Consider the following 10,390-nt stretch of genomic DNA (forward strand, 5'->3'; position numbering starts at 1 on the left):
CGGTCGCGCAGGCGCAGTAGAGAAGAGAAAAGGCGGAGGTGGAGGAGGAGGAGGCGGGATTTCTTGTTGCTGCCCGGCGGGTAGGTCAGGCTCCCGCGAGTGACAGCGGAGGTCGGAGGTGTATGCTGGGCAAGTGTAGATTGAAGCGCAAAGAGGAGAAATTGAAGGTATCTAGGGGTTGAGGGGCTGCCCGCGTTGGAGTCGCGCCTTGTTGGCCGTGGTCCTTGTTGGCCGTGGTCTCTGTTGCAGCGAGCTGGTCATCTCGCCCCCTCCGCCTCCCTCCACGACCCTGCGTCCTTTTTTTGGGTTATACTTCAGTTTTGATATTTATTTACCCCTTGGCTGCTTCAAAGTGCGTACACAATACTACAGTATTTCCACACACCGACCCCGCGCAGATCGCGTAGTGAGTAAATGAGAGGAAGAGTGGAGGAATCTTTCCTTGTAAGTGCGTGTCAGTGTCCATCCATGTTCACTCTGCTGCTGTGGGCAGCACTGAGGAAGTGCAGGCGTCTAGGCCAATTCTAATAACAGTTGCGGGCAAATCACTTTGGAAGTAGAAAGCACTTAAGATTAATAAAGAAAATTATGGATCAAATACAATGTTACTATTTCTCAAGACCCTAGGATACGTATGGTTGCTATTTCAAATTAGCCTCTGGTTATCCCTTTGCAAGTACTCAGTTCTCTAATTCTGGAACTTCTGGAAAAAATTCAAGTGCTTTTTAAATATAAAGGACAGTAATAGCGTGCTTACAAACAACACTAGTTCTAATTTGTATTTATCAGATGGGGCTTTTGGGAAGAAAATGCTTTTGATCACATAACACTGGATAATTTAAAATGATGGTAGCTAGAAAGTAAAAGTAGAAAGTTGTATAATGCCTCCGTGGATCCCAAGATTGTTCATGAGAGAGTTGTTCAATCCTCCTACCCCAGTTAAAAAAGGCTATTCATTTTCACGTATTCTCTTCCTTTCCTTATACTTAACAATATTAACTTTTTATGTAATAATCATGGCATAAACACACGAAATTTATCCTTCATCTAGCCTTGCATACGTGTTTGTCTATTTTATTTCATAATTTCTGTTACAAAGATGAGCTGTTTTATTGAATAGCATCCAAAGTTTGGGAAATATATGTTGGAATTAGCCTTGTTTGCATGCACCTGTGAATGCCTTATTATACTTTTTATAATGCACTGTAGTTTAACTTTTTCTTTTTTACTCTCACCAACTTTCTCAATTGTACCTAAGATTCAATGATCAATTTTTTATATATATGTGTATATATATGTATATATATGTGTGTGTGTGTATACACACATGTATTTCCCCTCTTGGGAAAATGTTTGAACAGTGGCAATACTGGGGTAAAAGGCATAAGCCGTTCTATTTATTTATTTATTTATTTATTTTTATAATTTTAATATTTATTTAGTTTTAGTTTTTGGCGGATAAAACATCTTTGTTTGTATGTGGTGCTGAGGATCGAACCTGGGCCGCACGCATGCCAGGCGAGGGGGCTACCTCTTGAGCCACATCCCCAGCCCATATAAGCCGTTTTAAGTAATTTTAATATTTTAAAGATAATATATATATTCAGTTGTTTTCCAAAGACAGTGCCATTTTTAAAAATTTTACCAGCCATGGATATAATAGACCATAGAAATTAATCATACATAATTAGAAATGAAAAGATCAAGCACTCTTAAAAAAATTTTCATCTTGACCAAAGTCATTGTCTCTTAGTAGCAGGGCAATGTTACTAGGATTATTAGTATATTCACTCTTTTATAGTTTTAATTTTTAGTGCCAGTTTTTTTCTACTCATAGCATTACAATTATAAAATGATTGCTTATAATAGATTTTTTTTTTCTTTAGGCACTAGAGATTGAAGTCAGGGGCACTCGACCACTGAGCCATATCCCCAGCCCTATTTTGTATTTTATTTAGAGACAAGGTCTCACTGAGTTGCTTAGCCTCTCTTCTACTGAACTTTGAACTGGTGATTCTCCTGTCTCAGCCTCCTGAGATATTGGGATTACAGGCCTGTGCCACCATGCCTGGCTTATAATAGATTCTTTGAAAATGCAGAAGCCTATTAAGAACAAAATAACAAAGTCGACAATAGTTGCATCACTCAGCAATGAATATTGAATTACTAAAATAATTCTTTTAAAGATTTCTGTTCAATGTCCCACCCCTCCAAGGCATTTATAAATACAGATGTTTAAAACAAAGAATAAAAGAAGGAATGGAGTTATAATAAGTGGAAACCTTATGTTCTTACTCTGGGTATTTTAATAAATGGTAAAATTTAATTTTTCTTGTGATTAAAAAAATCTGTACAGAAACAGTGCAGTCCATTCTATTTCAGATTTCAACTCCTTTCCTAGTCTAGTGCTAACCACAAAGTAAGAAACTCTTAGTTACATGCAGAGTTTATATACAAACCTTCCTATATCCATCCAGCTTTCCCCTCTCCCCAGTCCTAAACATATCCAAAGTTACCTTAACTTTAACTGTCTTATTATTAATAAAAGACTTAAATAAGTTAATATAAAACTACCATCAGTTCTTTTTGGTGGAAAAGAACTATTATTATAATACTCTTGATTACTTTTCTACATTTTGAAATATTTCTCAAATAATTTTTGGTAAGGGAAAAAGATGTATATATCTGTAAAAATCATTCAACCTCATTATTTAAATTTTGTGGCAGTATTTTATAAGCAAAGTTTTCATTAATATGGAAATAATAATTTTGAATTAAGATTTATACTACTCTTCTTCCCTAGGTTTATATACAATATTCATGTATGAGTATGTTCATGTGTGTCTGTATGTTTATGTATATGATTTTGTTTGTTGTTTTTATTAACCAGACTAAAATCAGTTTGAAAGATAGAACTGCTTGTTCACGTTCATGTAGTTATCCCTAGAACAGTACTGTTCAATAGAAATATAGTATGAGCCAGAAACGTGAGGACATTTTACATTTTCTTTTTTTTCTTATAATCTTCCTTTTCAAAATACAAAAAATAAGGGTTTATTTATATATTTTTGATCCATCCTTTTTTTTAATCTACATACATGACAATAGTGGAATGCATTACACTCATTATTACCCATTTACAGCACAGTTTTTCATAACTCTCTATAAAAGTATGTTTACACCAAATTATGCTATTATACATGAACTCTCTTTTTTGCATTACAATTCTTAATACACATATATACCACAATTTTTCATATCTCTGTTTGTATATAAGGTATGTTGATACCAAATTCAAATCTTCATACATGTATTTTGTATAATGATGACCATCACATTAATGTAATTTTACATTTAATAATAGCCACACTAAAGAAAGTAAAATAACAGATGAAATTAACTTCAATTATGTTTATCCCAGTGTATCTAAAATATTATCATTTCAACATGTACTCAATATAAAGTTTATTATTGAGAATTTTTTTTTTTTTTTGCAGTGTCCAAAGTGTCTGTTTTTTTGATTTTAGAACATTTCTCAGCTTGACCCAGCCTGGGAATTGAACCCAGGGGTACTTTAACACAAAGCCACAGCCCTTTTTTATTTTTATTTTGAGACAAGAGTCTTGCTAAGTTGCTGAGGTCATCACTAAATTGTTGAGAGTGGACTTGAACTTGGTATTTCTTCTGCCTCAACCTCCCAAGTCTTTGGGATTACGGGCATGTGCCACCTTATCCAGTTCTATCATTCTTTTTTTTTCTTCCTTTTTTTTTCTTTCCCAATACTAAAGATTAAACCCAGGAATGCTCTGCTACTTAGCTACACCCGAGCCTTTTTAAATTTCTTATGTCAAGACAGAGTCTCAACAAGTTGCTGAGTCTAGCCTCAAACTTGTCATCCTTCTGTCTCAACCTCTATAGTCACTGGGATTATAGGCATGTGCCCCGCCCATTGGCCTAGCCATATTTCAGTTTCTCAATAATTACAAGTTGCTAATGGATACTGAATTAGACAGAATTATCCTTCCATTCATTATCTATTCGGAAAGTATTTTATAGTAATTGAGTGAATAAATTTCAATAAGCCTTTAGAACACTATGTGATACTATTGGAGAAAGGTTGATTAACCTGGGAAGATAGGTACAAAAGCAATTATGAATATAGTGTGTGTGTGTGTGTGTGTGTGTGTGTGTGTGTGTGTGTGTGTGAGAGAGAGAGAGAGAGAGAGAGAAATTGAGATTTGAAATCAAGCAGGAGATCAAGATTTCTGAGAGGACCAAAATATTGCTCAGTATACATATTGGTAGATGTTTGTAATACCAGGAGGATTTTGAGTTTGAAGCCAGCTTGGGTAACTTAGACCCTGTCTCAAAATTAAAAATAAATAAAAAAGAGGGTGAGGGAGGAAGAGCCACAACCAAGGGAAATGGACTGTTTTTAGAAACTGGAATAGAAAGGAAGCAGATGATCCACTAGAGCCTCCAGACAGGAATGCACCACTGCCAAAACCTTGATTTGAACCCAGTGAGATCTGTGTTGGATTTCTGACCTTGAAAACAACCTTTTGGATCTCCTGCACTCTGTCATGATGTACTTCTCCCTACCTGTTGATTCTACTGTGTGTCAGACCCAACAAAAAGACATTACCTTTCTCAGCATCTTTTCCCACATTTGGCCCAAGGTAACTACTGAGACTGATAGAGTTATTATGGGATTGTCTGGCTAGAAGCTGGGATTTCTAAAACAACTATGGTAGAAGGAACAGCGACCCAAGATCCCTTTGCTTGGCTCTTCTTCTTGCCTTTCATTTACTTCTGTCACCCACTGCCAATCCCACACCCAAAATAGTGTCAGAGACATCAGCATCTGTATGATTCAAAACAGCTTTGGGATCTCCCCTAGTTCTACAGAGTTGGGAAGCAGAAACTGTTTGCTTATTTGTTTGATGTTGCGTTTTCTTGAAACCTTCAGAAAACAGAACACCACCATCAGCAGCATCTCTCCCACCATGTTCAAAACTGAAAGATGAAGGGGACAGACAGAATCACAGAAAGTAGAAAAGACAAATGAAGATCTGATCAACTGAACAACCTCCCCCCTGGGCCATCCACGTTGGCCAGGCCCTGTAACAGAGGAAATTCCACTAGGAACGAGTCTGGGAGATTTAGGGTTAACTGAATTGTGCAGCAAACCATTATTTTAAAAAAGAAAATTTGAAATTTCCACACACATACCCACACCTACACACACACCCCTCCTACTTAATGGTCCTTCTCTTATGGCTTCATCTAGGAAGAAGTATAAAAGTATCACAATTTAGTCTGGGGATGTGGCTCAAGAGCGCCTGGCATGTGCGGGGCGCTGAGTTCGATCCTCAGCACCACATAAAAATAAAATAAAGATGTTGTGTTCACCGACATTTTATTTGATCTACCTAATACTCAGAAAAATGTGTAATTTTATTATAATTATATTTTGAGGATTTTGTGCATTTTGAATTTGTATTATTCATCCTGAAAAGGTACATGTCTTTTTATAAAATCTACCTAATATATTTTATGCTTTTAGTATAAGAAATGCTTCTTTGTATCATTTAGCATTTTTGCCTTAAAATCTGCCTTGATGTTAATGCTTTAGCTTTTGTTGTTTTTCTTTGTTTTTGCCTAATAAACCTCAGGCCATTCATTCATTCTTATTTAACCTCAGTCATTTTGTTTTGGTTGTTTCTTTAATAAACAGCAGATAGATTGCTTCTTGTTATTGTTTTATTGACTCTAATCCAAGAATCTTTTTTTTTAATTTTGTAAAGAAGTTTAATCTTTTCCTTTCTGATTACTAATTGAGAAAGTTCAGTACCCACAGTGGCCCAGAACATATTAATGACTTTGTAAGTTATTTAACATCTATAGTCCTTAGTTTTCTTATCTATTAAAAATAGTGATTGTTAATAATATTGTGAAGATTAATTAATGGGATATCCTGGACATTAGTGACTTCATTTTGGTTCTGGAACAACATCTTTGCCTGGGACGGGGTCCTGAGCTGCCAAGAAAAAGAAACTTGGGATGCCCTGTTTCCATGTCCCGCCCCCACCTAAGGTTACTAAATACAGGAATTAACTTTACCAGACCACCTATACCCAAGGTCAATTCTAGCTTATTACACTCAAGGCCATTTCCAGCTTGCTCTTTTTCCTTGGTAAAAAAAAAAAAAGATATAAAAACCTGATTCAAATAACTGGCTGTTGTACCACTCTATGGACAACCTGGCATGTTTTACCTGTCAATAAACTTTTTTCTAAACATGAACTCTGTCTCGAGAGATTCTTTGAGCATTCTGTCCTAACATTATGTGACTCAGATGGGGGACATTTCACCATCGACCCTGCTCTCCCTCCAGGGATCTGACATGCTTTGGTGAACCCTCAATCAAAATGGAACATTCAAATCTCTCAAGGAATCTTCCTTTTTAATTGGAGCACCTCAGCCATTCATTGAATATGGGCCAATTGATCCCCAGATGGACTGTCCCCTGGTGAGTCTCCCCCTGGGTATGGAGTCTAGTTTTTTTTGTTTGTTTGTTTTGTTTTTTCTCTCTCTCCTCTCTCTTGGCACCAAGTATAGACCTCCATGTCGGTTATCCCTCTAGAGCCCTCTTCCACTGGGGTTAGTCTGGAACTCCCAGCGATGGGATGATGACCCTCCCTGGGCTTCTTCCTCTAATTTCTACTGGGAGCCTGAGACTCAAAGACACTTGCCTCTTTGCCTTCTCTAGTAAACTCACCATGGTAATAAGTCCATTCAATACCTGTCCCACTTCACTTTGGGATGTTTATTAACTCAGCTTAGGCCTCTCCATTTGGCCCTGGTACAAAACTCATTTTTCTCTCCAATCAAGCAAGGCCTCAATATGATTTAGACAATGGTGCTAATTGGCTGACTAACCATTCTTGGAGACTTACATAACTTCTGTGAGCGCTCCAGAAAATGGAGGGAACTTATCTATATTTAGCCCTTTTCGTTCTTTTGCTCCAAATCCTCCCTCTGCTCTTCCTGTTCACCTGCTCAACTCTTCCTGGCCACTAAGCCCTCTATGGACCATTCTTAACTCCATGAACCCAAGGCTTCCCACGTTTTGATCCAGCAAATGAGTCTCCTCCCTGTTTGTCATCCCAGCTCATGCCCCACATCTACCCCCAGCACCTCCAGCACCCCATAGCTCTCCCAATCTGGACCTTCCTAGTCCTCCACATACCTGCTCTCATGGACAGTCTCTCAATCTTCCCAGCCTGCTCCTGTTCCACCTTGCTCTCCCAATGATATCACTCTTCTTTATTCCCTCTGCATCTTCTGATTTCACTATACTTAACATTGACCACCTGTACCATACTCTCAAGCTTACTTACAAACTCCTTAACCAAACATCTGAAACAAAATAAAACCATCTGCTGGCTATGCTTCTCACTACTAAAAATGACTAACTGTGCTGGATCATTACCTGTGCACCTTATGGCCTGATGCAAGCACTTCCTTACACATATACAGCCACTTAATCCCTACTTTTAGACTCTCATAATAACCTACAAATATCACGCTAACCTCTTGTTCTACAAAGACTCCACCAATCACTGGATCTCTCCGCACACACCTAGACCTCACCAAGGTCTCAACCCTTTGCTTTTCAACAATGTCCAAAACCCCAAGCAGACTTCTCAGAACCCTCAGGTTCTCTGGGCCTCCTCACTTCTCTATCTCTCCAAACTTCCTAAATGCTAGGATGTCCCCAACTAGGAGAGAACCCTCTCCTCCTCTATGGCCTTATATATATATATATATATATATATATATATATATACAAAACAACTCCAATACCTCTCCCTTTTAACTTGTCAGTACCACCAATTCTAAGGCCCAATTGTTCTTTGACCCTGCCATCTTCCTCATCTGCACTGATAATGTTTCATAATTTTCTGTCTCCAAACCTGGCCTAATTACCAACAGGGGAAAATAGGGCTAAAAAGCCCTAGGCAGCAATTTCCCAGGCCTAGGCCAGGAGGAAGCTAGCACAGGAATGCAAAATGGCAGACTCAACAGGGGGCCTAAGACTAAAAAAAAAAAAAAAAAAAAAAAGATGTCTCTTTAACTTTAGAGCTTTTTTTCTCTCTTTCTTTTTTTTTCTTTCTCCTCTTTCTCTCATGTTGCTTTACTAAAATAATTCAGGGCCATATCATTTTTTTCTAGGACTCTTGTTTTTAAAATTCTGAGCTCATGAGTTTTATTCTGTGCACCTAAGTTAAAATTTCTGATCAGACCTATTTTATCCAACTACAAAAGTTTTTTTTTTTTTAATTTTTTTTTAAGGAGAGAGAGAGAGAGAATTTTTTAATATTTATTTTTTTAGTTTTCGGTGGACATAACATCTTTATTTTACTTTTATGTGGTGCTGAGTATCCAACCCAGCACCCCGAGAATGCCAGGAGAGCGCATTACCGCTTGAGCCACATCCTTAGCCCTAAAAGTTTTTTTACACTGTGTTTTATTCAGAGGAAAATTTACAAGGGTTAACTTTTAATAAGTTTTAAAACTTGTAAGGCCTTTACTTATTTGTTCTGAGTACTGTCTTGTTTACACATGTATATCAGAATCAACATACAAAGTGCTCAAAATTCAAAAATATTGATCTAAATAACTTTGATTCATGTGATTCAAAACTTCAATTTAAATTGGGTAAAGAAAGATAATAAAGCCATTAAAATCACTAATCCACATTGTTTTTCCAGATGATCAGATAATGGGAAATGTCCTTTTCTATTAAATATTTTAAGTACAATGTCCATTGCTTCTAATGTTCATTGCTGCTTCTAGGATTTTTCTTCAACAGAAAAAAATGACTTATAATGTTAACTAAACTTGGTTTTCATGGGTAACCTAAATTAAAAATGAGTAAATCAATTTTAACATAAATTGGATACGTACTCGGCAAACTTCACAAACCAGGGAAAAGACCTGAGCTGGGTTTTGAAGTTTGTGTTCCTCCCAGGTCTTTTGTTAGCACAGTCAGTTATTTCAACTTTGGTGTACTGACATGAAGTAAAAATCTAAAACATTGGTTCACTCTTATCTATGAAGATAATTTCATTTTATATGCATTTGTTTGATCTCATTACTTAGTGAAACTAAGTCTTAAAGAATTTAGTGTTTGCACCTGTTTTAAAGTCTTAAATGATTAATTTATAACTGGCTAAACAAATAGTTGTCATTTAGATTATAATGGTATAGTATAGTTGACACCAGAAACATAAGTGACTAGGTATATGTGTACATCTGATTACTATATCCATCTAAGCCTTATATAAGTGTTATATAAAATTTATAAAATTAAAGTTTATGTAAATTTACTAGCAAGATAACCAGTAAGTGCTCTGTTTTGTGTGTGGTCATACAAAGGCCACATTGTTATTTAAAGATCTGTCTTATATTTGTTTACTTAGACTAAGTCAATTTCTGATCATTAACACTGTTTCCTAAATGTGTAAGAGATTTAAGGCTATTCTTTAATTTTGTTAACCCATGCAGACCCATAATTATTGTTACTGTATACCCTGAATCCTAAATTGTAAGTCTCAGATTTATATAGAAATAACAAATTAAGTTGATATTTATTCATGTTATTTAATGTTTTATAGCTAGATAATGTTTCATAATTTCCTGTATCCAAACCTGGCCTAACAGGGGAAAATAAGGTTAAAAAGCCATAGGCAGCAATTATTTAATGTTAGATAGCTAGATAAAGGAAGCTGTTGTCAGTAAGTTATACATACAATTTTGTGTTACTCTTCATACTGAAATTGGAATTTAAATGCATTTTTAAAAGATAATGAGAATCTAATCCATTTAAAGGTAATATTGTGAAACATAAAAACATTTTGCCACTTATCTACACAAAAGAAAAGCTAAAAGCTCTCAGCATTTCTCTGACCAAACCATATGGAAACTTTGGAGACTGATAGAGTTTGGACCTCTAACCTTGAGCACTGAGGAATAACAAAATATTTTACCATGTATGTTAGGACTCCAGAGTAGTAGAGTAAGGACCCCCCCCCCAAAAAAAATAATGATCTCATCCATGAAAACAATGACAAAATTTACTAAGTAAACTTTTTTAGAACTCTTGAAATTAGCCAGCCTTGCAATAATCCAAAAAGTAGTTGTTCTATAAAAGAGCTAAATGTTGCTTAGAACATCAAGCTGTGTGGCATTTTAATTTGCTCTATTTTCATTCTCATTGGCTAAATGGTTGCTATGAAATCCAGCAGTCTAAAACTGCAGAGGGCAGAACCATTTTGGAAATTTTAAAAAATCCCCATCATCAGTTTGAGGGCACTACTGATCT

At 36.2% G+C, this 10,390-nt stretch overlaps 1 long non-coding RNA gene across 1 annotated transcript; it reads left to right on the forward strand.

The window, feature by feature from the left end:
* Positions 1-29: 29 nt before the first annotated feature.
* On the forward strand, positions 30-6,306 carry LOC120889675 (uncharacterized). Its single transcript, XR_005733703.2, has 2 exons — positions 30-167; positions 4,970-6,306. It is a non-coding gene; the product is annotated as an uncharacterized LOC120889675 (long non-coding RNA).
* The last annotated feature ends 4,084 nt before the right edge of the window (positions 6,307-10,390 follow it).

This window comes from Ictidomys tridecemlineatus, chromosome 4 (genome assembly GCF_052094955.1).
Source record: "Ictidomys tridecemlineatus isolate mIctTri1 chromosome 4, mIctTri1.hap1, whole genome shotgun sequence".
NCBI lineage: Eukaryota > Metazoa > Chordata > Mammalia > Rodentia > Sciuridae > Ictidomys > Ictidomys tridecemlineatus.